This window comes from Lepisosteus oculatus, unplaced genomic scaffold (assembly GCF_040954835.1).
Source record: "Lepisosteus oculatus isolate fLepOcu1 unplaced genomic scaffold, fLepOcu1.hap2 HAP2_SCAFFOLD_136, whole genome shotgun sequence".
NCBI lineage: Eukaryota > Metazoa > Chordata > Actinopteri > Semionotiformes > Lepisosteidae > Lepisosteus > Lepisosteus oculatus.
The window spans coordinates 205,001-229,329 of NW_027167685.1; the positions used below are offsets into that span (position 1 = coordinate 205,001).

The 24,329-nt window shown below is 50.3% G+C and overlaps 18 non-coding genes and 1 pseudogene across 18 annotated transcripts; all 19 read left to right on the forward strand.

Moving 5' to 3' along the window:
* Positions 1–13,701: 13,701 nt before the first annotated feature.
* LOC138226379 (U5 spliceosomal RNA) lies at positions 13,702–13,818 on the forward strand. The gene has a single exon (XR_011184516.1). It is a non-coding gene; the product is annotated as a U5 spliceosomal RNA (small nuclear RNA).
* Positions 13,819–14,209: 391 nt separating this feature from the next.
* LOC138226398 (U5 spliceosomal RNA) lies at positions 14,210–14,326 on the forward strand. Its single transcript, XR_011184535.1, has one exon. It is a non-coding gene; the product is annotated as a U5 spliceosomal RNA (small nuclear RNA).
* A 391-nt stretch (positions 14,327–14,717) lies between these two features.
* Positions 14,718–14,834, forward strand: LOC138226397 (U5 spliceosomal RNA). The gene has a single exon (XR_011184534.1). It is a non-coding gene; the product is annotated as a U5 spliceosomal RNA (small nuclear RNA).
* Positions 14,835–15,224: 390 nt separating this feature from the next.
* LOC138226391 (U5 spliceosomal RNA) lies at positions 15,225–15,341 on the forward strand. Its single transcript, XR_011184528.1, has one exon. It is a non-coding gene; the product is annotated as a U5 spliceosomal RNA (small nuclear RNA).
* A 391-nt stretch (positions 15,342–15,732) lies between these two features.
* Positions 15,733–15,849, forward strand: LOC138226386 (U5 spliceosomal RNA). Its single transcript, XR_011184523.1, has one exon. It is a non-coding gene; the product is annotated as a U5 spliceosomal RNA (small nuclear RNA).
* Positions 15,850–16,240: 391 nt separating this feature from the next.
* Positions 16,241–16,357, forward strand: LOC138226395 (U5 spliceosomal RNA). The gene has a single exon (XR_011184532.1). It is a non-coding gene; the product is annotated as a U5 spliceosomal RNA (small nuclear RNA).
* Positions 16,358–16,747: 390 nt separating this feature from the next.
* Positions 16,748–16,864, forward strand: LOC138226380 (U5 spliceosomal RNA). The gene has a single exon (XR_011184517.1). It is a non-coding gene; the product is annotated as a U5 spliceosomal RNA (small nuclear RNA).
* A 391-nt stretch (positions 16,865–17,255) lies between these two features.
* On the forward strand, positions 17,256–17,372 carry LOC138226381 (U5 spliceosomal RNA). The gene has a single exon (XR_011184518.1). It is a non-coding gene; the product is annotated as a U5 spliceosomal RNA (small nuclear RNA).
* A 391-nt stretch (positions 17,373–17,763) lies between these two features.
* LOC138226390 (U5 spliceosomal RNA) lies at positions 17,764–17,880 on the forward strand. Its single transcript, XR_011184527.1, has one exon. It is a non-coding gene; the product is annotated as a U5 spliceosomal RNA (small nuclear RNA).
* A 390-nt stretch (positions 17,881–18,270) lies between these two features.
* On the forward strand, positions 18,271–18,387 carry LOC138226392 (U5 spliceosomal RNA). The gene has a single exon (XR_011184529.1). It is a non-coding gene; the product is annotated as a U5 spliceosomal RNA (small nuclear RNA).
* Positions 18,388–18,778: 391 nt separating this feature from the next.
* LOC138226399 (U5 spliceosomal RNA) lies at positions 18,779–18,895 on the forward strand. The gene has a single exon (XR_011184536.1). It is a non-coding gene; the product is annotated as a U5 spliceosomal RNA (small nuclear RNA).
* A 391-nt stretch (positions 18,896–19,286) lies between these two features.
* LOC138226400 (U5 spliceosomal RNA) lies at positions 19,287–19,403 on the forward strand. Its single transcript, XR_011184537.1, has one exon. It is a non-coding gene; the product is annotated as a U5 spliceosomal RNA (small nuclear RNA).
* Positions 19,404–19,794: 391 nt separating this feature from the next.
* On the forward strand, positions 19,795–19,911 carry LOC138226396 (U5 spliceosomal RNA). The gene has a single exon (XR_011184533.1). It is a non-coding gene; the product is annotated as a U5 spliceosomal RNA (small nuclear RNA).
* Positions 19,912–20,302: 391 nt separating this feature from the next.
* On the forward strand, positions 20,303–20,419 carry LOC138226382 (U5 spliceosomal RNA). The gene has a single exon (XR_011184519.1). It is a non-coding gene; the product is annotated as a U5 spliceosomal RNA (small nuclear RNA).
* A 391-nt stretch (positions 20,420–20,810) lies between these two features.
* On the forward strand, positions 20,811–20,927 carry LOC138226383 (U5 spliceosomal RNA). Its single transcript, XR_011184520.1, has one exon. It is a non-coding gene; the product is annotated as a U5 spliceosomal RNA (small nuclear RNA).
* A 391-nt stretch (positions 20,928–21,318) lies between these two features.
* LOC138226387 (U5 spliceosomal RNA) lies at positions 21,319–21,435 on the forward strand. The gene has a single exon (XR_011184524.1). It is a non-coding gene; the product is annotated as a U5 spliceosomal RNA (small nuclear RNA).
* A 391-nt stretch (positions 21,436–21,826) lies between these two features.
* On the forward strand, positions 21,827–21,943 carry LOC138226384 (U5 spliceosomal RNA). The gene has a single exon (XR_011184521.1). It is a non-coding gene; the product is annotated as a U5 spliceosomal RNA (small nuclear RNA).
* Positions 21,944–22,334: 391 nt separating this feature from the next.
* On the forward strand, positions 22,335–22,451 carry LOC138226388 (U5 spliceosomal RNA). Its single transcript, XR_011184525.1, has one exon. It is a non-coding gene; the product is annotated as a U5 spliceosomal RNA (small nuclear RNA).
* A 1,141-nt stretch (positions 22,452–23,592) lies between these two features.
* LOC138226401 (U5 spliceosomal RNA) lies at positions 23,593–23,719 on the forward strand (annotated as a pseudogene).
* The last annotated feature ends 610 nt before the right edge of the window (positions 23,720–24,329 follow it).

A 24,329-nucleotide genomic window follows, 5' to 3' on the forward strand; every position in this document is an offset into this window, starting at 1 on the left:
ATAACTCAAACAACGCACACACACAGGTACTAATACACGAGGATACATTTATTAATACATAGAATATGCATGTAAACCTAACAGATCTTATCGAGAGGGTTATCAGAATACAAAAGGTATATATTCATTCAGTTACAAAGAGTTACATATATCAAGAGGACATACGTTCAGTATATCATTCATCTAGACCGTTTCATAATTGAACTTGATTACAACTTCTACATTAGATACTCAAAACAAGTACATAACTCTTAGGAATTAAACTGATATCAACTGGTTGGGATAACAATGGAATTCTCGAGCTGTAATGCAGTGAAGTTGAATACTCATCCAATCTCTCGGGATTCAGATCTCCTGTGGGCACAAAGGAACAGTTGCAGGCTGTTGCTGTCCAATCCGCACTCTCTGGCTAGGTGCCAGGCTGTGCTGTGCTGCTTGCGACGGTGCGCTGCTGATGCTCACTGACCGGCTAGTTAGTGTTGGCTTTAACTAGCAATGTTTGTGCACAGGAGAAAAGATGACTGTGGGTCCCAGCAGGTCAGGAAGAGGACCGATTCGTTCCTGATGAAGCGCTTGTTCTGAATAGTGATTCAGCTGTCCACAGTTCTGACCTGTTCATGAGGTTTGCTGCTGATGCTAACCTCGGGTGGATCCTCTGGTTACTCGTGGCAACCTCCGCTCTCGACTTTTAGAACAGAGGAAAGTACTGGCACTCAGACGCACTGGCCGTTCCGTGGTTGTCCGGGCTGAGTCTCAGGATGGTCAAGAGGCGCGCTGTGAGAATGTCCTGCCCTTGGGAGCCTTCTGCTCCTGGGCCGTCCTGCCATGGATTTGTCTTGCACCCTTGGAATTCTCCTTAGAATTCTCCTACTGGAATAGTCCTACTAGTTCTCCTTCTCCAGGCTCTCTGTTGCCTGTTTTTACCTGGAGGAACTTCAGCTTGTCATTGGCTGAAAGTTTAATGGGCATCAGAGTCCCACATGGGTTACATGGCCCTACCAATCCCTGACTGGTTGATCAAGGTGAGATATGAGTCACTTACTCCTGACACCTAGGAATGCAATCCAGATGTCCATCTGGCACTCCCTAGACAGATAGGCGCCAATGGATGACCATTGATCATGATAGCCAGGCTCAGCTAAGTGCATCCCCATTTGGGAGCTGTCCCTTATCAAAAGAAAACATCTTTAAATCAGCCTGCATGAATAGTTTCTCTGTGGTGCAGCCACAGAGATGAAGAGAGAGATGGGGCCTCATTTGGGAAAGCACAGCAACACTTAATTCTGTCTTATTAACAAGCATTGCCTCTACATATCCCCCCTTTTTGAAGGTCACGAGGTCCTGAGGCGTTGTTGCCTTCAAAACAAAACAGAGTTAAGTGATGTCCCTTGTCATTAGAACATTAACCTTAAATGTCCACATTACTCCTCGAGAATTCATACCGGAACCAGCATTGGGAACAAACAGGATGAATAACATCTGGAGTATGTATAAACAAGGTAGGAGACATCATCTCAGTCTAGGCATTACAAATCAGGAAGTTCACTGTCAGTATCTGATACCTCTGTAGGCAGATATTTGGGGAAGAGGTAACTTCCTTTCTTTTGAAATGCTACCTTTGACTCATTCGTGCTACCCGGAGTACATCTTGATGTAAGAGTACAGCATTCAGAGTACATTGTCAGTCATGATCCAGCTTCCCAGCACCAGTGTTACAATAACACCGGTTCCTGTTCCCAGCCCCCCTGATGAACCATGACACCTGTGTTGGGCACCTGCCAGGGTGGTTTGGAGGTTTGTTCCATTAAAGCAAACTAACTACCTGTACATCTTCAGGGCTTACTGTTTCTTGGATTTCTATCCAATTCAATAGTGTGGCACCTGAAGGCATCCACGACCTCAAGTTTGGTCTTATGTTGTCTGGTTGCAGACCGTACAGTGTTAAGTTACCATGCTGTACTATGGCCTCCTTGGGAACTTGCAGGAAACTGTTGGTTAGGTAGCTGCATTGTGGTAGCTGTATCATGCCTGTCACAAGTTATAGTGACAGTTAAATGTGGTGTGCTGACCAGCCATTTACTTCCCATCTGCTCTTCATGGGGTTCATTAACCTCCCTCTGCTCGTTAGTAGCTTTACACCCTTCATTGGTGGATCAGTTAGACACAGCCAATGGATAGCTTTGGTAGCCATACCCATCTCAAGATTTGGAACCGAATTCAATCTTGGATTGCCTTCTGGGTGAGCTATGAGCAATGGGTTTAATGTCACATACTCCTCTACTGAGAAGAGTGAAATCAAGTGGGTTAGGATTTGTGCTATGGCTAGACTGGCTACAGTGGCACTAAGCTCCCTTAACAGGTCTTGTGTCAACATTCTGGCCTGTTGCACACAAGCATAAACCCACTGTATAACACCAACAATCATGTCCACTAGGTGGGGGATAAGATTCAACCCTGTTGCATAGGAAGTTGCCTGTAGGGTTTTCCCTAAGCTTTCCAACTTTTGCTGCTGTTGATACAGTCTGTCACTACCCTCTGGCACCTCTGACACCTGCCTTCTTGGGGCAGTCAGGGTGAGAGTGCCAGTAGCACACAAACCTACCAGAAATAGCAAACACACAACAGTGGCGGCAGCAATCAGTCCTCCCAAAAGTCTTTTCGGGTGGCTGATCCCAGTCATCTCCTTCTGAGTGACTGTCCCCTTTCTAAGCTGGCGCAGCATGTACATGGTCTCTTTCTCAGTATGCCATGTGGCATCTTGGGCACCAACATCCTGGAAATCTGAGGAGATCTGACGCAGCTGCTGATGCTGCTCCTCCATTTCCAGGACATCTGCTTTTTCGATTTGTTCATGCCTGTGCTCTAGGAACCCTGCAGGGGGTGGTGCAGCGGTGGAGCATGCCTGACCCTTGGCTTAGTGGTTATCTGGAGCACCTGAGGGATCTGGGATTGTTACTCCATTCTCACTGTTCAGGTCCACCCTGCACACTTCCTGATTGAGGAATCCCTCTATCGGCATGTTTACAATCGTTCGCTGGACGTGGGTGTAGGACACCTGCTCGCTCCCCCCTTCCCTCTCTAGGGGTTCAGGGAGCTGCCCCAGCACTGGGATAGCTAGTTCACTGTCTTCGAACTCACCATCACCCACCAGGCCCATGTCAGTGCAGGCGGGGATTCTGACACCCCCCTTTTCCATGTTCTGCACTAACAGTCGGGTGGCTTGCCCATCCAGCTCCAGTCTGGCTGAACCACTGTTGGTCAGACTCAGACTGACAAACTGAGCTGGTGGCTGTAAGAAAACCGGCTTGGCTTTCATTCCCTGTCCCTTCTGGGGGACTGGGTGTATTGGCAACCCTGCCGTTGAGGCAGGAACAATCAGGTCAATCTCACTCAATACCTGGTAGTTGTGAGAAATAATGTTACCTGACTGCAGGTTCCCTGGGTCACAGCAGAGGGAATCTCTGTGAATCTCTCTCAAATTCCTCAAATTATCATATTCCCGCCCCTTATGCAAAACCAAATCCTCCTCCCATCCCAGTTTATCCTCGTTATTATAAACAAAATCCACCTAAATTTTCAACATAAAGCATTACACAAAATCAATACCTCAACACGCCATACTCAACAACGATAATTCACCAACAGCCAGAACATGTAACTCCACATTCTCAAATAGACCTCATTTCTATAGCCCCACCCCTTATGCAAAACCAACATCCCTCCCCTGTTCTCTCTATCCGCTGGCGTTTGTAATCGTTTTTATTTTCAAATAAATTTTAGCAAAGTCATGTATTTTAAAAATATTAAGATTTCTATATTTATGTCTTTATTTTGTGGTTTCATTAGTAACAAAGGCTAAACTTTCTTGGAAAAATGTATTTTATGTAAACCATGTTTGCTATTAATTCATTTATGGCTAGAATATGTTCATAGTCTTCCAATGAAAGGAGGGTTCCTTTCGCCATAGTCAGGTTGACATTAGAAGCTGGCCACGCCCGGACTGTTACACCAAAGCATTAGCATGTTAAAGCGATTTCATTGAGGAGTCTAGCTTTCTTAACTAGTAAGTACTGTACTTCCTTGGTTTTTGAGGGGGGGAGGTGTCTTTTGCTGGAAATCTCGCCCCCTTCTACTTTGAAAATACTTGTGAAACCGGTTTAATTCGCCACAGCCAGAACTCCCGCAGAGAGGGGGGTTGTATGCAGCGTATCGGTATACAGTAGATGGGAAAGCCAGAGCCGACCGCTACGCCGCCCACGTGTTATGCTCTTCGTTTATGTCTAAACCGGAACACATCATTATATCTCATTTTGTAGTTCTTAAAAAAAAATCGTTTGCCCAGTCAAACAGTATTGTTGTTATTGTTTTTAACCTGTAAAGTGCTTTGAGGAGCCACCTTTAAAGGCGCCATATACAATAAAGTTCATTATTATTACTATTGTTAATTTGCTGGACAGAGAGGTGAACATTATTACACAGAAGACAAAGATAGCGATTTACGTTGCATTGTGCATTGTGCTGCTGTAATACAGTTTTAAATAATTAAAAGTCTAAACAGTATCAGCTTTATTTATGGGTTTTAAATAACGGCGATTTAAACGCGATTTAAATCAATATAAATGTTTATATTGTAACGCATAGGTGACTATTCATTGTTATTAAAATGACTTAAATTCGATCATGTTGTGATTAGAAATATACATTTGTTTGGTGCGAGTGAAGTTTTATTTAATCTCTGAGCCATATTGATTCTTATGGAAGCCAATTTCCGCCAGGGAGTAAAAAAAAAAAAACACACTATGGTATTCTCTCCGATGCAGTGCAGTTAAAAACATATCTCTGATGCTGTTCCTAAATGAATATCGTTTATGACCATCAGACGCTTTATGCTCCTTTTCTTTTTAACAGTAGATTGAACAGGGAGAGGCATTTCATGATGTACTTTTAACTGATGAAACAACAGTGTCTCTGGAACAGTTTTCAACCACGTTGTTTTATAAAAAGGGGAGATATGTGAACAAGCAAAACCCAAAACAAACATGTACACCATACGTACGCGTACGCGTACGCGTACGCGTTACTGAAGCTAAAAGCTTAGCCTTTTCACTAATGTAACCACTAAATAAAGACATATAGAAATCCCTACATTACAGACTGTATATGGCTAGTATTGGTAGTTTAAAGAAAAAATACAGACCAGTATTCCACTTTCTCCCTAAACATTCTGACCATGTTACTCTTTACTGTTACTGACCATATTAAGTTTAAGTGCCTGTGGGCACTTTTCCTGTCCGTGGGAGGTGGACCGTCTTTCATTAGAAGGTTAGTCTGTTCTACTCTGAGAATGTAGCGGGGGTGGAAAGTGCCCGCGGTCATTTAATTAGTATTAAAATTCGCACTGATTCCCTTGCGAAGATACGGACATAGGAATATTTGTGTGTGGTCAAAAAAATGGCATAAAAACAACAAAGTGAAGGCTGTGAAAACATTCACAATGTACTTTATACACAAAGCAAGTGTTCTCATAACTTTAGGAGGTTTCGTGAAAATGCTACAGGCGTGCCAAAATCGTTTTTTTTAAATTCAAGGTGACTTTACCGCTGTTTTCATTTTCAGATTGTGAATCAAAAAAGGCATTTAATTAAACGCACGATTGCGATTTTAATCAATTACTGTATTGATTGAAAGATACATTCTGTACAGATACAGTACAGTCACATTCTCCTGTCGTCCAGTGGTGTAAAACGAATTAGCAGGTGCTTGAGATAACATCCCACTGAGTGGAATGTTCTCATTTGTTCTCAAGTGTAAAAAGAGGTGATAATTCTTAATAATTCCGTGTCGCATTAACTAACCTCTTCAGTTTATTCCGCCAGACAGTACATTATTATAATTATATCATTATTAAGTTGTTTAGATACGCAATTCCATATTATATTCCCTGTTAATCAAATTCTAAAAGTATGCATTTGTTAGATAACAAGCGAATTCACAGAAAAGGTTAAATACTATCACTTTTCACAAAGTATATAATCCTAATATGGTCAGAAGGAGCACGTAAAAATGTTTCCCAAATAACAACATGTAAGACTTTGATGCTTAAAATGTTTAGGGAGAAATGGAATACTGGTGTGTATTTTTTCTTTAAACTACCAAGACCAGCAATATACAGTACAGTTTACATACATTAATATGTTTATATTCCTAAATTAAAATCGTTTATGAGCATGTGAAAGGCATGGTGAATCGGAGATTCTCAAGAATTACATTGTATGATTAGAAATGAATGCGTGATCGGATCAACTAAATGCTGTGGTGTTACTTTTTGTCAATGAAAAAATAAACTATTTTCGTTTACAAAGACGGTTACAAAGAATGTGGACCAGGGTAATACTTTGAGCTTACAGCTTGTCCAAGGTCATTCATTATTAATACTCTTAGTAATATCTTCAGTAAAGACTTTGATGCATAAAATATTCCTGCATAATTAAAATATTTATGATAAAGGTGGTAGGTTGTGTACTTTTGTCCAACAGAACAATCTTGCTTTTATAAAATATACCGCCTTTTTAATGTTTAATGATTAACATGCTGTAATACACTGTTTAAATTTAAAGTCTAAAGAGTATACACCTTAAATTCTTAATTGAATAAAGATTGTCCCTCAGCAGTGATCAGGATTCAAAACCGACGTTTTCTGCTGACAGCTCAAATGCTGTACAGGAGAGGTTAACCTTTATTAGCTCCACCTGGCGATTTTACAAGGTGATTCCGGATACTATTAACATAATCTAATTTGCGTCCGGTATGATGCGGTATACTGCGACACGCCCACCGTGTTATACCGCAGCGTACCCCGCTTGTTTTGAATGGCTGCATATGTATATAGACTCTATATATACATTTGGTGCATGCCACAATTTTGGATGGTGGTGGAGGAATAGGGATTTTCTCAACACAGCAGGGACTCCAGTTAAGAATGCTGGGTTTATCTCTGAACTGTTAGAAGCTTTGCAGCTACTGACTGAAGTAGCTGTGGTAATGTGTAAATCACATAATAAAGAAATGTTTCCAGTAACTCGAGGGAACAACTTTGCAGATGCAACTGTCAGGTGAGCAATACTTGTAGAACAGTAGTCTGAGACCTCTGTGAAGCAGAGAAATGGACATGGTTAGAAAAGATTGTGGGGCTGCATGATGATGGGGTGTGGAGCTGACAGCACACCAGACGCCCTGCATGCCCTCACAGCCTAATGCCCTTTATAGCCCGACAAATGCACTCTGTTGGACACCCAGGTGGGAGTCAAATGGTGTGCCGGTTACCCAAAACTGGGTGAGAACCGGGTTTGAAGCCGTAACCACTTATGTGGTATCTGGATGTAATGTTTATCAAAGGAACTCAACTACAGTTCAGGTGCGGGTGCAACAGCTCAAAAGGCCTGCTACTGAGGAACCTTTCAAACCTGGGAAATTGAAAATTGTAAAGGGAAACCTGGGCTCTTATAATCTGTTTTCCTGGTGGGTTGCTGCCACTGCCTCTGTGTCTACCAAACACTTGATAACAGAGATTTCGATTTCGATTTTTAAGAACTTTATTTTCTTTTCACAAAAAAATACAGGAAATCACAAATCAGAAAGCTTTACATTAATATACATACTTAAAACAGTATATATGATCACATCTCATTACATTTTGACACGGTAACAGTTACATAGCAACAATTTTCTTTTTTTCTGGTGCAAATCACATTCTTTATTTAAACATGATAATGTTTTTCACAGTTTCTTGAGATACTGTCCAATGCTCTCTATTTCCCACAGATTTTCTGCTTCCTCCCTCCCTTCTCTCCACAGATCTCTGAGGTAATAGTTCTCTCGGGTGATGAACAGGGCCAGGCTACCTGCTGCCTTGACTGGGACCTCGATGCCTTTGAACAGCCCCATGTTCCTCACTCTCCACAGGGCGTCTTTCCCACTGTTCACCACGGCCCAGATCCTGTCAAACACGTCAGGGGGAAGTTTGACAGGAGAGATGCCGTATATGACGAAAGCAGCTGTCAGGGTAAATTGGGGCGAGAGAGCCTGCAACCAATCTTCAAACTGTGCCCAGAAGGCCTTAGCAAACAAGCAGGACCACAGGAGATGGGTCACAGTCTCCTCCTCGCCGCAGCCCACCCTAACGCAGCGAGGGCTGGGGGTGAGGCCCCTACGGTACAAGAAAGTTCGTACCGGTAAGCACTGGTGGACGACACTCCAGGCTAAATCTCTGTGAATGTTGCACAGAAATTTAGAGGATGTGTGTTTCCACACCTTCCTTGTTTGGGCTGATGTTAAAATGCCCACAGGGGTCTGCCTATTGTTCTGGGGTGCTACGAAATCTTCCAGTTTTTGGACGCTGACATCTCGGAGGGGAATATGGCCAATTGGGTGAGATCTTAGAAAACTTTTAACTGTCCCATAAATTGCAGGGCATGTGTCAGAGAGTGGGACGTCCAGCTTGGGTCTGACACCCCACACTCTGAACACCTCCCTACCTACCCAGAGCCTGGAAAAATAAGTCCAGGTACGCGCTGCAGGTGCTGTTGCAAAGCCTCTCAGCACAGAGGCCAGGAAAATGCACAGCAGCTTCGTAGCAATATCTGGGACAGACTTCCCCCCTGAGGGTAGCGGCCTGTACATTATTTCCCTTCTGAGTCTTTCCTGCTTCCCACCCCATAGAAATTGAAACATCAATCTCCTCAGCACCGCTGCAACACGGTGTGGGATTGGGAAGGTAGAAGCCAGAAAATTCAAGACAGGCAAGAGCTCGGCTTTGATGACCAGCACCTTCCCTGTCGTGGTGAGGTCTCGGTCCTTCCATTGCATCAGTTTTTTGTTTAAGATTGGCAATTTGTTCTGCCAATTTACTGTTCCCATCTCTTCTCCAAAATACACCCCCAGGACCTTAATTCTCTTCTCTTGCAGCCTGAGATCATGTCCTTCTTTTGGCTCCCTCCAGTTCTGATAAAAAATCTCACTCTTAGATGTGTTAATTTTTGCGGAGGAAGCCAAAGAGAACCGATCACAGCACTGCAGAGCTCTGCTAATTGAGGCATTGTCAGAGAGGAGCAGGGTGACGTCATCCATGTATAGAGACGTCTTTACCTCTCCTCCCCCACTTCCAGGCACTGGTATCCCATTAATGGCCTGATCCTGGCGCAAGGCACAGGCTAAGGGCTCCATAGCCAAAACGAATAACAAGGGGGATAATGGGCAGCCCTGCCTCACCCCTGAACAGACTTCAAAGGTGCGTGATCTATTGCCATTAACCATGACTCTGCTGTTGCTACCTGTGTACAGCAGGTTAATCCACTTTCTCATGATGGGGCCAAACTTCATGTGCTCAAGTACCGATGTTAAGTACTGCCGGTTTAGGCGGTCAAAGGCCTTTTCTAGGTCTACACCTAAAATGCACAGAGGGAGGGAGCGATCCTCAGAGTACAGACAGACATCCCTCAACAAGGCCAGGTTGTCGCTCATCAGGCGTCCTGCTATCCCACAAGTCTGTTCTTTCCCTACCAGTGAGGCCACTACATTTTGTAGGCGCAGGAAAAGGGCTTTGGACAGGATCTTAGTGTCCACGCCTAACAGGCTGAGGGGTCTCCAGTTCTTTATGTCATTTTTTGCTCCTTTCTTAAACAAGAGAGAGATAGTGCCTTCTCTTAAGGAGTCAGGCAGCAATTCTGTCTTGTAGCTTTCCTCGAATAGGAGCAGTAGCGGATCCTGAAGCAGATCCCAAAAGGTGCAATAAAATTCTTTAGGGAGCCCGTCAGCACCCGGAGTTTTCCCCTTCTGTAAGCTCTCCATAGCCTGTCTCAGCTCTTCTACTGTCAAATCCCTCTCAAGTACTTCCCTATCTTCTTCACTCAAAATGTTTTCTAGCTTTGAGGTAAAAAAATGAATATCTTCATCCTTTACCTCTGTAGAGCTGTACAGTCTTGAGTAGAAGGCCTCGGTGCAGGAGAGGATAGCACTCGGCTCTGTTCTCTCTCGTCCCTCCTCATCAACTACACTTTCCATGACAGTCTTGGAGCCTACCACTTTCCTGAAAAAGAAGCGAGTACACTTCTCATTTTCTTCCAAGAACTGCACTCTGCTTCTTAACAGCACTCCTCGACTACTTTCTTCGGCTATGCTCCGGATGTCCTTTTTTAAAAGGGCGATATCCTCGAGCACATCGAAGCCACTGTGCAGCATCGTGTAGAGACGCTGCAGCTGCCTCTGTTTCCTGGCTAGCACTCCTCTCCGTCTGGCAGCAGCCTTCCTTCCCTCAGCCATGAAAAAGGCCTTTGTCCTCACCTTCACCTCCTCCCACCACTCTCCTACTGACCCGTACAGACACTGCAAGGACAGCCACTGTGATAGTTTCTCCTTGTAGCGGGATACTACCCCCTCGTTCTCTAGCAGCTTTGTGTTGAGTTTCCAGAGGCCTGGGCCAAAGACAGTCCCGCCCTGGAGTTCCACTCTACACCCTAAAGCCTGATGATCTGAGAAGAAGACAGGCTGAAGAGTGACCCCAACAACTTTCACTCTCTCTGAGACAAAGCAATAGTCAATTCTGGAGCTGCTATTCCTCCCTGACCATGTATATCCTGCTGTTGTGGGATATATACATCTATATGTGTCTGAGAGTTTAAAGTCTTGAACTAAGTTTTGCAGGGCCAGTGAGCTGGAATCCAATTTTATCGGCGAGCTAGACTGCCTGTCTGTGTGCTCTAAGATACAATTAAAATCCCCTCCCACTATCACGTCTGTGCTGCATAACAATAGGGGGGAGAGTGCCTTGAGTAGCTCCACCCTTCCTCCTACGTCAGTAGGGCAATACACATTGATTAGCCGCAGGTTAACGGTCCCCCATTCCACATCCACACACAGCAACCTGCCATCTATGACCCTCTGAATACTTTTCAATTTGAATGCCCATCCTTTGAAAAGAATGGCCACGCCAGAGGCTCTGTTGTTATTGTCCCCTGACCAAACAGAAGGCCCTTTATCCCACCTATCTTCAAAACTTTTATACCTCTCTTGATAGGCTAAAGCACACTCCTGCAACATCAACACATCTCCCTCTCTCTGCTGGAGGTAATCAAAGACAGACTGGCATTTAACTCTGTCATTGATACCTCTTGTGTTAAGAGAAATTATGTTAAGAGCCATATTACATAAGAAAGTGGAACCAGTCTTTACAAAACACATTTCTCTTCGGTCTCACCTGTTACCTTTTTCTTTTTCTTTTTCTTCTTACCAATTTCCTGCCAGCCATCCTCTGAATGAGCCTTCATCAGGGTGGCAGCAGTAAAAGCGTTCACAGAGTCCATTTCAAGGAAGGGGGTAGAGGGAGGGGTGGAGAGGTTCCAGCTGTCCCCATCGCCATGCTCTCCTTCCTCCTCGCTCGGGGAGAAAACAGAGTCATTTTTTCTTTTCCTCAAGTCCAGCTCCTGGGAGCACTGAGGGGAAAGGGGTGCAGCCGATGCACCAGTCTCCTCTTCCCCCTCACCCACCAGCTGCTGCAGATCCTCCGTGATGGACTGGATGGAGGAGAGGAGGGCATCTGTAGCACTTGCAGAGTCTGAGAAAAGCAGCTCCGCTGAATCCTGGGTATCCTCGCTGGACCCGCTCCACCGGGGGGCCCCACACTGGCCCTCGTTCTGAGGAGCAGGAGTGGGGGAGGGGTCCTCGCTGTTCTCTGGGGTTTTCAAACCCTTGTGCTTGTCTGGTGCAGTCTGCGGTTGTGGGGGCGTAGTGGATTTCTCTTCCACCAGCCCCGGAGCCACAGCAGGACTGATCCTGGCTGGAGGCTGAGAGTCTTTGTCCAACAAGGGTTCTTTGTTTGACTTGTTGTTTGCTTTGGATTTTCGGGCCGGTTTGGCTGAAACAAGCACTGCCTCATCCTTTCTCATTTTGAGTTTATTGGCGTAGGCGTGAGGGCAGTTCTTAAAAACGTGTCCTTCCGAGCCACATAAATTGCACTTTGGCAGCATTGAACAGTCAGAGGCTAAATGTCCCTGTTTGCCACAGGTCTTGCAGCATTTCACAGTGCAGGACGATGCCAGGTGTCCCACAGCACCACAGCGCCGACACACCTTTGGTTGTCCCACATAAAACACATAGCCATTGCAGGCGCCCAGCCGGATTGTAGAGGGCAGGTGCCTTAAGCCTCCATTTACGCTGTCCGGTAGCAAGCGAACCTCGAATTTCCTTGCTCCTGTTTTTATACCATCAACATCTCTAACCTCAGTTCCATGGTGGACGGTGCAGTACTGGTTAAGCCAGGTGTGAATGTCCTCCGTCTTTGCCAGTTCCGAGAACATAACAACATGCACCGTTTTCCTCTCTCTCTGTGTCAGAGGCTGCAAGTTGATCTTCTCAAGTGCAGGAACTTTGCCTCTTTTTGCCTCAAACACATCCACGCATTGTTCAAGTAAGAGTATACAGTACAGACAGACAGGGCGATGCCAGGTGTCCCACAGCGCCGACACACCTTTGGTTGTCCCACATAAAAAACATAGCCATTGCAGGCGCCCAGCCAGATTGTAGAGGGCAGGTGCCTTAAGCCTCCATTTACATTGTCCGGTAGCAAGCGAACCTCAAATTTCCTTGCTCCTGCTTTTATACCGTCAACATATCTAACCTCAGTTCCATGGTGGACGGTGCAGTACTGGTTAAGCCAGGTGTGAATGTCCTCCGTCTTTTTTGAAGGTACAGGCATTGAGCATTGGTGGTTCAGTGTTAGAATTCTCGCCTGCCACGCGGGAGGCTTGGTTTTGATTCCCAGCCAATGCAGTGGCTTTTGCAACTCGCAACTGAAAACCCACTGAAGCTAAGCGGGTGTGAGCTAGGTCAGTACCCGGATGAGGGTGAGCTACAGGGAAAAACAAAGCTTCCAGCTGGAAGCGGTGTTAATGGTGCCGGCGGGGGGGCGCTCACCCTGAGGTCTGTGCGGGTCCCAATGCCCCAGTATAGTGACGGAGATGCTGTGTTGTAAGAGGGCGCTGTCTTTTGGATGAGATGTAAAACCGAGGTCACAGCGCTCTGTGGTCATTAAAAATGACCACCAAAACCTTTGACAAAAGCTCTTGGTAATTGATGGTCTTCAAAAATGCTTCTCCTTTAGGTACATTTTAAATCAGCTGAAAAATGCTGTGAAATGGGGGGCATTTCAGGCCAGTGTAGGATTTTGGTTACAAGAACCATGAAAGTGCACAAGAAAGCCCGTACACCGAATTACACGGCTTTCTATTCAAAAGAGGACAAAAGAAATTCCCTGAGTTCGATTTTTTGCAGCACTGAGAGGGGCACTGTTGCGAGGCCAGTTAGCTCAGTTGGTTAGAGCGTGGTGCTAATAACGCCAAGGTTGTTGGGTCCGGCCGTCTGATTGGCGTTCTTTTCTTTGGGGGGCGGGAAGTGTCCGGCCGCAGGGGATCTTGGGACCTCGCTTTGCATAGCGGCTTCCCAGAGTGCGTCGTTTCCGGCACAGTGTGGCCGGGTGTTTTCCGAGTTATCGCACGGATTGGTCACGCTCGCAAGCCGTGAGCCGCAGGCGATGAGCCCGGAGCTGAACGGGCCCCACTGGCTAGTTTGTAAGGCCAGGTGCATTGCCAACCACGACCGGCAACGCAGAGGCTTTGAAGGCGGCCTGGGCTCCTGCAGCTGTGCAGCCACGCACTCTGGTTTCTCTTCATCTCGTACAAATCTTTCGCCTTTTACTAAAGATTTCCGTGGAGAGGAGCATGAATGAGTTCCATGCAATTTTTGTGCTTCCCTGCTTTTTGGTGGGGCGCAGCCTGGCTGGTCAAAGAGAGAAAACAAAAACGCTCGCAATCGGTCTTGTTATGGCGATTGTGGCAGTCTGCTCCGCGAGTCCTCGGTCTCCGGCCGTCTGATTGGCGCTCTTTTCTTTGGGGGTTGGGAAGTGTCCGGCCGCAGGGGATCTTGGGACCTCGCTTTGCATAGCGGCTTCCCAGAGTGCGTCATTTCCGGCACAGTGTGGCTGGGTGTTTTCCGAGTTATCGCACGGATTGGGCACGCTCGCAAGCCGTGAGCCGCAGGCGATGAGCCCGGAGCTGAACGGGCCCCACTGGCTCGTTTGTAAGGCCAGGTGTATTGCCAACCACGACCGGCAGGGCAGAGGCCTTGAAGGCGGCCTGGGCTCCTGCAGCTGTGCAGCCACGCACTCTGGTTTCTCTTCATCTCGTACAAATCTTTCGCCTTTTATTAAAGATTTCCGTGGAGAGGAGCATGAATGAGTTCCATGCAATTTTTGTGCTTCCCTGCCTTCGGGTGGGGCGCAGCCTGGCTGGTCAAAGAGAGAAAACAAAAACGCTCGCAATCGGTCTTGTTATGGCGATTGTGGCAGTCTGCTCCGCGAGTCCTCGGTCTCCGGCCGTCTGATTGGCGCTCTTTTCTTTGGGGGTTGGGAAGTGTCCGGCTGCAGGGGATCTTGGGACCTCGCTTTGCATAGCGGCTTCCCAGAGTGCGTCGTTTCCGGCACAGTGTGGCCGGGTGTTTTCCGAGTTATCGCACGGATTGGTCACGCTCGTAAGCCGTGAGCCGCAGGCGATGAGCCCGGAGCTGAACGGGCCCCACTGGCTAGTTTGTAAGGCCAGGTGCATTGCCAACCACGACCGGCAGCGCAGAGGCGTTGAAGGCGGCCTGGGCTCCTGCAGCTGTGCAGCCACGCATTCTGGTTTCTCTTCATCTCGTACAAATCTTTCGCCTTTTACTAAAGATTTCCGTGGAGAGGAGCATGAATGAGTTCCATGCATTTTTTGTGCTTCCCTGCCTTCGGGTGGGGCGCAGCCTGGCTGGTCAAAGAGAGAAAACAAAAACGCTCGCAATCGGTCTTGTTATGGCGATTGTGGCAGTCTGCTCCGCGAGTCCACGGTCTCCGGCGTCTGATTGGCGCTCTTTTCTTTGGGGGGCGGGAAGTGTCCGGCCGCAGGGGATCTTGGGACCTCGCTTTGCATAGCGGCTTCCCAGAGTGCGTCGTTTCCGGCACAGTGTGGCCGGGTGTTTTCCGAGTTATCGCACGGATTGGGCACGCTCGCAAGCCGTGAGCCGCAGGCGATGAGCCCGGAGCTGAACGGGCCCCACTGGCTCGTTTGTAAGGCCAGGTGTATTGCCAACCACGACCGGCAGGACAGAGGCATTGAAGGCGGCCTGGGCTCCTGCAGCTGTGCAGTCACGCACTCTGGTTTCTCTTCATCTCATACAAATCTTTCGCCTTTTACTAAAGATTTCCGTGGAGAGGAGCATGAATGAGTTCCATGCAATTTTTGTGCTTCCCTGCCTTCGGGTGGGGCGCAGCCTGGCTGGTCAAAGAGAGAAAACAAAAACGCTCGCAATCGGTCTTGTTATAGCGATTGTGGCAGTCTGCTCCGCGAGTCCTCGGTCTCCGGCCGTCTGATTGGCGCTCTTTTCTTTGGGGGGCGGGAAGTGTCCGGCCGCAGGGGATCTTGGGACCTCGCTTTGCATAGCGGCTTCCCAGAGTGCGTCGTTTCCGGCACAGTGTGGCCGGGTGTTTTCCGAGTTATCGCACGGATTGGGCACGCTCGCAAGCCGTGAGCCGCAGGCGATGAGCCCGGAGCTGAACGGGCCCCACTGGCTCGTTTGTAAGGCCAGGTGTATTGCCAACCACGACCGGCAGGGCAGAGGCCTTGAAGGCGGCCTGGGCTCCTGCAGCTGTGCAGCCACGCACTCTGGTTTCTCTTCATCTCGTACAAATCTTTCGCCTTTTACTAAAGATTTCCGTGGAGAGGAGCATGAACGAGTTCCATGCAATTTTTGTGCTTCCCTGCCTTCGGGTGGGGCGCAGCCTGGCTGGTCAAAGAGAGAAAACAAAAACGCTCGCAATCGGTCTTGTTATGGCGATTGTGGCAGTCTGCTCCGCGAGTCCACGGTCTCTGGCCGTCTGATTGGCGCTCTTTTCTTTGGGGGGCGGGAAGTGTCCGGCCGCAGGGGATCTTGGGACCTCGCTTTGCATAGCGGCTTCCCAGAGTGCGTCGTTTCCGGCACAGTGTGGCCGGGTGTTTTCCGAGTTATCGCACGGATTCGGCACGCTCGCAAGCCGTGAGCCGCAGGCGATGAGCCCGGAGCTAAACGGGCCCCACTGGCTCGTTTGTAAGGCCAGGTGTATTGCAAACCACGACCGGCAGGGCAGAGGCTTTGAAGGCGGCCTGGGCTCCTGCAGCTTTGCAGCCACGCACTCTGGTTTTTCTTCATCTCGTACAAATCTTTCGCCTTTTACTAAAGATTTCCGTGGAGAGGAGCATGAATGAGTTCCATGCAATTTTTGTGCTTCCCTGCCTTCGGGTGGGGTGCAGCCTGGCTGGTCAAAGAGAGAAAACAAAAACGCTCGCAATCGGTCTTGTTATGGCGATTGTGGCAGTCTGCTCCGCGAGTCCACGGTCTCCGGCGTCTGATTGGCGCTCTTTTCTTTGGGGGGCGGGAAGTGTCCGGCCGCAGGGGATCTTGGGACCTCGCTTTGCATAGCGGCTTCCCAGAGTGCGTCGTTTCCGGCACAGTGTGGCCGGGTGTTTTCCGAGTTATCGCATGGATTCGGCACGCTCGCAAGCCGTGAGCCGCAGGCGATGAGCCCGGAGCTGAACGGGCCCCACTGGCTCGTTTGTAAGGCCAGGTGTATTGCCAACCACGACCGGCAGGGCAGAGGCTTTGAAGGCGGCCTGGGCTCCTGCAGCTGTGCAGCCACGCACTCTGGTTTCTCTTCATCTCGTACAAATCTTTCGCCTTTTACTAAAGATTTCCGTGGAGAGGAGCATGAATGAGTTCCATGCAATTTTTGTGCTTCCCTGCTTTTTGGTGGGGCGCAGCCTGGCTGGTCAAAGAGAGAAAACAAAAACGCTCGCAATCGGTCTTGTTATGGCGATTGTGGCAGTCTGCTCCGCGAGTCCTCGGTCTCCGGCCGTCTGATTGGCGCTCTTTTCTTTGGGGGTTGGGAAGTGTCCGGCCGCAGGGGATCTTGGGACCTCGCTTTGCATAGCGGCTTCCCAGAGTGCGTCATTTCCGGCACAGTGTGGCTGGGTGTTTTCCGAGTTATCGCACGGATTGGGCACGCTCGCAAGCCGTGAGCCGCAGGCGATGAGCCCGGAGCTGAACGGGCCCCACTGGCTCGTTTGTAAGGCCAGGTGTATTGCCAACCACGACCGGCAGGGCAGAGGCCTTGAAGGCGGCCTGGGCTCCTGCAGCTGTGCAGCCACGCACTCTGGTTTCTCTTCATCTCGTACAAATCTTTCGCCTTTTACTAAAGATTTCCGTGGAGAGGAGCATGAATGAGTTCCATGCAATTTTTGTGCTTCCCTGCCTTCGGGTGGGGCGCAGCCTGGCTGGTCAAAGAGAGAAAACAAAAACGCTCGCAATCGGTCTTGTTATGGCGATTGTGGCAGTCTGCTCCGCGAGTCCTCGGTCTCCGGCCGTCTGATTGGCGCTCTTTTCTTTGGGGGTTGGGAAGTGTCCGGCTGCAGGGGATCTTGGGACCTCGCTTTGCATAGCGGCTTCCCAGAGTGCGTCGTTTCCGGCACAGTGTGGCCGGGTGTTTTCCGAGTTATCGCACGGATTGGTCACGCTCGCAAGCCGTGAGCCGCAGGCGATGAGCCCGGAGCTGAACGGGCCCCACTGGCTAGTTTGTAAGGCCAGGTGCATTGCCAACCACGACCGGCAGCGCAGAGGCGTTGAAGGCGGCCTGGGCTCCTGCAGCTGTGCAGCCACGCACTCTGGTTTCTCTTCATCTCGTACAAATCTTTCGCCTTTTACTAAAGATTTCCGTGGAGAGGAGCATGAATGAGTTCCATGCATTTTTTGTGCTTCCCTGCCTTCGGGTGGGGCGCAGCCTGGCTGGTCAAAGAGAGAAAACAAAAACGCTCGCAATCGGTCTTGTTATGGCGATTGTGGCAGTCTGCTCCGCGAGTCCACGGTCTCCGGCGTCTGATTGGCGCTCTTTTCTTTGGGGGGCGGGAAGTGTCCGGCCGCAGGGGATCTTGGGACCTCGCTTTGCATAGCGGCTTCCCAGAGTGCGTCGTTTCCGGCACAGTGTGGCCGGGTGTTTTCCGAGTTATCGCACGGATTGGGCACGCTCGCAAGCCGTGAGCCGCAGGCGATGAGCCCGGAGCTGAACGGGCCCCACTGGCTCGTTTGTAAGGCCAGGTGTATTGCCAACCACGACCGGCAGGACAGAGGCATTGAAGGCGGCCTGGGCTCCTGCAGCTGTGCAGTCACGCACTCTGGTTTCTCTTCATCTCATACAAATCTTTCGCCTTTTACTAAAGATTTCCGTGGAGAGGAGCATGAATGAGTTCCATGCAATTTTTGTGCTTCCCTGCCTTCGGGTGGGGCGCAGCCTGGCTGGTCAAAGAGAGAAAACAAAAACGCTCGCAATCGGTCTTGTTATAGCGATTGTGGCAGTCTGCTCCGCGAGTCCTCGGTCTCCGGCCGTCTGATTGGCGCTCTTTTCTTTGGGGGGCGGGAAGTGTCCGGCCGCAGGGGATCTTGGGACCTCGCTTTGCATAGCGGCTTCCCAGAGTGCGTCGTTTCCGGCACAGTGTGGCCGGGTGTTTTCCGAGTTATCGCACGGATTGGGCACGCTCGCAAGCCGTGAGCCGCAGGCGATGAGCCCGGAGCTGAACGGGCCCCACTGGCTCGTTTGTAAGGCCAGGTGTATTGCCAACCACGACCGGCAGGGCAGAGGCCTTGAAGGCGGCCTGGGCTCCTGCAGCTGTGCAGCCACGCACTCTGGTTTCTCTTCATCTCGTACATATCTTTCGCCTTTTACTAAAGATTTCCGTGGAGAGGAGCATGAACGAGTTCCATGCAATTTTTGTGCTTCCCTGCCTTCGGGTGGGGCGCAGCCTGGCTGGTCAAAGAGAGAAAACAAAAACGCTCGCAATCGGTCTTGTTATGGCGATTGTGGCAGTCTGCTCCGCGAGTCCTCGGTCTCCGGCCGTCTGATTGGCGCTCTTTTCTTTGGGGGTTGGGAAGTGTCCGGCCGCAGGGGATCTTGGGACCTCGCTTTGCATAGCGGCTTCCCAGAGTGCGTCATTTCCGGCACAGTGTGGCCGGGTGTTTTCCGAGTTATCGCACGGATTGGTCACGCTCGCAAGCCGTGAGCCGCAAGCGATGAGCCCGGAGCTGAACGGGCCCCACTGGCTAGTTTGTAAGGCCAGGTGCATTGCCAACCACGACCGGCAGCGCAGAGGCTTTGAAGGTGGCCTGGACTCCTGCAGCTGTGCAGCCACGCACTCTGGTTTCTCTTCATCTCGTACAAATCTTTCGCCTTTTACTAAAGATTTCCGTGAAGAGGGGCATGAATGCGTTCCATGCAATTTTTGTGCTTCCCTGCCTTCGGGTGGGGCGCAGCCTGGCTGGTCAAAGAGAGAAAACAAAAACGCTCGCAATCGGTCTTGTTATGGCGATTGTGGCAGTCTGCTCCGCGAGTCCTCGGTCTCCGGCCGTCTGATTGGCGCTCTTTTCTTTGGAGGTTGGGAAGTGTCCGGCCGCAGGGGATCTTGGGACCTCGCTTTGCATAGCGGCTTCCCAGAGTGCGTCATTTCCGGCACAGTGTGGCCGGGTGTTTTCCGAGTTATCGCACGGATTGGTCACGCTCGCAAGCCGTGAGCCGCAGGCGATGAGCCCGGAGCTGAACGGGCCCCACTGGCTAGTTTGTAAGGCCAGGTGCATTGCCAACCACGACCGGCAGCGCAGAGGCTTTGAAGGTGGCCTGGACTCCTGCAGCTGTGCAGCCACGCACTCTGGTTTCTCTTCATCTCGTACAAATCTTTCGCCTTTTACTAAAGATTTCCGTGGAGAGGAGCATGAATGCGTTCCATGCAATTTTTGTGCTTCCCTGCCTTCGGGTGGGGCGCAGCCTGGCTGGTCAAAGAGAGAAAACAAAAACGCTCGCAATCGGTCTTGTTATGGCGATTGTGGCAGTCTGCTCCGCGAGTCCACGGTCTCCGGCCGTCTGATTGGCGCTCTTTTCTTTGGGGGGTGGGAAGTGTCCGGCCGCGGGGGATCTTGGGACCTCGCTTTGCATAGCGGCTTCCCAGAGTGCGTCGTATCCGGCACAGTGTGGCCGGGTGTTTTCCGAGTTATCGCACGGATTCGGCACGCTCGCAAGCCGTGAGCCGCAGGCGATGAGCCCGGAGCTGAACGGGCCCCACTGGCTCGTTTGTAAGGCCAGGTGTATTGCCAACCACGACCGGCAGGGCAGAGGCCTTGAAGGCGGCCTGGGCTCCTGCAGCTGTGCAGCCACGCACTCTGGTTTCTCTTCATCTCGTACAAATCTTTCGCCTTTTACTAAAGATTTCCGTGGAGAGGAGCATGAATGAGTTCCATGCAATTTTTGTGCTTCCCTGCCTTCGGGTGGGGCGCAGCCTGGCTGGTCAAAGAGAGAAAACAAAAACGCTCGCAATCGGTCTTGTTATGGCGATTGTGGCAGTCTGCTCCGCGAGTCCTCGGTCTCCGGCCGTCTGATTGGCGCTCTTTTCTTTGGGGGGCGGGAAGTGTCCGGCCTCAGGGGATCTTGGGACCTCGCTTTGCATAGCGGCTTCCCAGAGTGCGTCGTTTCCGGCACAGTGTGGCCGGGTGTTTTCCGAGTTATCGCACGGATTGGGCACGCTCGCAAGCCGTGAGCCGCAGGCGATGAGCCCGGAGCTGAACGGGCCCCACTGGCTCGTTTGTAAGGCCAGGTGTATTGCCAACCACGACCGGCAGGGCAGAGGCCTTGAAGGCGGCCTGGGCTCCTGCAGCTGTGCAGCCACGCACTCTGGTTTCTCTTCATCTCGTACAAATCTTTCGCCTTTTACTAAAGATTTCCGTGGAGAGGAGCATGAATGAGTTCCATGCAATTTTTGTGCTTCCCTGCCTTCGGGTGGGGCGCAGCCTGGCTGGTCAAAGAGAGAAAACAAAAACGCTCGCAATCGGTCTTGTTATGGCGATTGTGGCAGTCTGCTCCGCGAGTCCTCGGTCTCCGGCCGTCTGATTGTCGCTCTTTTCTTTGGGGGGCGGGAAGTGTCCGGCCGCAGGGGATCTTGGGACCTCGCTTTGCATAGTGGCTTCCCAGAGTGCGTCATTTCCGGCACAGTGTGGCCGGGTGTTTTCCGAGTTATCGCACGGATTCGGCACGCTCGCAAGCCGTGAGCCGCAGGCGATGAGCCCGGAGCTGAACGGGCCCCACTGGCTCGTTTGTAAGGCCAGGTGTATTGCCAACCACGACCGGCAGGGCAGAGGCTTTGAAGGTGGCCTGGGCTCCTGAAGCTGTGCAGCCACGCACTCTGGTTTCTCTTCATCTCGTACAAATCTTTCGCCTTTTACTAAAGATTTCCGTGGAGAGGAGCATGAACGAGTTCCATGCAATTTTTGTGCTTCCCTGCCTTCGGGTGGGGCGCAGCCTGGCTGGTCAAAGAGAGAAAACAAAAACGCTCGCAATCGGTCTTGTTATGGCGATTGTGGCAGTCTGCTCCGCGAGTCCTCGGTCTCCGGCCGTCTGATTGGCGCTCTTTTCTTTGGGGGGCGGGAAGTGTCCGGCCGCAGGGGATCTTGGGACCTCGCTTTGCATAGCGGCTTCCCAGAGTGCGTCGTTTCCGGCACAGTGTGGCCGGGTGTTTTCCGAGTTATCGCACGGATTGGGCACGCTCGCAAGCCGTGAGCCGCAGGCGATGAGCCCGGAGCTGAACGGGCCCCACTGGCTCGTTTGTAAGGCCAGGTGTATTGCCAACCACGACCGGCAGGGCAGAGGCCTTGAAGGCGGCCTGGGCTCCTGCAGCTGTGCAGCCACGCACTCTGGTTTCTCTTCATCTCGTACAAATCTTTCGCCTTTTACTAAAGATTTCCGTGGAGAGGAGCATGAATGAGTTCCATGCAATTTTTGTGCTTCCCTGCCTTCGGGTGGGGCGCAGCCTGGCTGGTCAAAGAGAGAAAACAAAAACGCTCGCAATCGGTCTTGTTATGGCGATTGTGGCAGTCTGCTCCGCGAGTCCTCGGTCTCCGGCCGTCTGATTGTCGCTCTTTTCTTTGGGGGGCGGGAAGTGTCCGGCCGCAGGGGATCTTGGGACCTCGCTTTGCATAGTGGCTTCCCAGAGTGCGTCATTTCCGGCACAGTGTGGCCGGGTGTTTTCCGAGTTATCGCACGGATTCGGCACGCTCGCAAGCCGTGAGCCGCAGGCGATGAGCCCGGAGCTGAACGGGCCCCACTGGCTCGTTTGTAAGGCCAGGTGTATTGCCAACCACGACCGGCAGGGCAGAGGCTTTGAAGGTGGCCTGGGCTCCTGAAGCTGTGCAGCCACGCACTCTGGTTTCTCTTCATCTCGTACAAATCTTTCGCCTTTTACTAAAGATTTCCGTGGAGAGGAGCATGAACGAGTTCCATGCAATTTTTGTGCTTCCCTGCCTTCGGGTGGGGCGCAGCCTGGCTGGTCAAAGAGAGAAAACAAAAACGCTCGCAATCGGTCTTGTTATGGCGATTGTGGCAGTCTGCTCCGCGAGTCCTCGGTCTCCGGCCGTCTGATTGGCGCTCTTTTCTTTGGGGGGCGGGAAGTGTCCGGCCGCAGGGGATCTTGGGACCTCGCTTTGCATAGCGGCTTCCCAGAGTGCGTCGTTTCCGGCACAGTGTGGCCGGGTGTTTTCCGAGTTATCGCACGGATTGGGCACGCTCGCAAGCCGTGAGCCGCAGGCGATGAGCCCGGAGCTGAACGGGCCCCACTGGCTCGTTTGTAAGGCCAGGTGTATTGCCAACCACGACCGGCAGGGCAGAGGCCTTGAAGGCGGCCTGGGCTCCTGCACAGCACCCACCCACTGTGTCCCACAGCACCACAGCGCCGACACACCTTTGGTTGTCCCACATAAAAAACATAGCCATTGCAGGCGCCCAGCTGGATTGTAGAGGGCAGGTGCCTTAAGCCTCCATTTACATTGTCCGGTAGCAAGCGAACCTCGAATTTCCTTGCTCCTGTTTTTATACCGTCAACATCTCTAACCTCAGTTCCATGGTGGACGGTGCAGTACTGCTTAAGCCAGGTGTGAATGTCCTCCGTCTTTGCCATTTCCGAGAACATAACAACATGCACCGTTTTCCTCTCTCTCTGTGTCAGAGGCTGCAAGTTGATCTTCTCAAGGGCAGGAACTTTCCCTCTTTTTGCCTCAAACACATCCACACATTGTTCAAACAGAGAATAGGTAGCAAAAACAACCTCAAATTCTTTCTGACCTGGGAGAGCGAAGATGAAATCCAAGTGCCGAGGTTCAAAGCCAAGTTCCTTCTGTAACACTTTTCTGCTGAACTGCATACGATCCATGAAGAGGTCATCCAAAAGCTCAAAACGTACAGCATTCTTGCGGGATCCAAAGGTTGCCATCTCAAACTGCAAAACAAACACTGCTTCCACAAAACAAGAAAACAATCCAACTACAGGCTGATCAAGGTATCTCCCCTGCCAGGTAAGCTGAGAGCCACTGGCTCGTTTGTAAGGCCAGGTGCATTGACAACCACGACTGGCAGGGCAGAGGACTTGAAGGCGGCCTGGGCTCCTGCAGCTGTCCAGCCACGCACTCTGGTTTCTCTTCATCTCGTACAAATCTTTTGCCTTTTACTAAAGATTTCCATGGAGAGGAGCATGAATGAGCATGAATGAGTTCCATACAATTTTTGTGCTTCCCTGCCTTCGGGTGGGGCGCAGCTGGGCTGGTCAAAGAGAGAAAACAAAACCGCTCACAATCGCTCTTACAATGCAGTAAGTAGCACAGGCTACTTAGGGAGTAGGCTCTTCTTCTTCTTCTTCTTCTTTTTCACAGCCTTAGTCCCAGGCTGTCCTGGGGTCAGCTGCTTTGGTTGCTCTTCTCCATTTGTCTCTGTCGAGCACATCTTCCTCACTCACTTCACATACCTCCATATCTTTTCTCACACAATCTATCCATCTCTTTCTAGGCCTGCCTCTTCCATTGTTACCTTCCACCTCAAATTCCATTACCCTCTTTGTTACTTCCTCAAAGTCCCTCCTCATGATATGTCCATACCACCGTAACCTCGCCTCTCGCATCTTCTCAACCACATCCACCACCCTACATTGTCTACGGATTTCTTCATTTCTGATCTTATCCTTCATTGAAATCTGCAGAATCCATCTCAACATCCTCATTTCAGTTCTTCTCATCAAGTTCTCTTCCCTCTTTCCAACTGCCAAGCATTCAGCTCCATATAGTAGTACAGGTCTAATCACAGTCTTGTACATTTTGCACTTTAACTTTCTGGGAATTTTCCTGTCACAGATTATTCCAGTTATCTC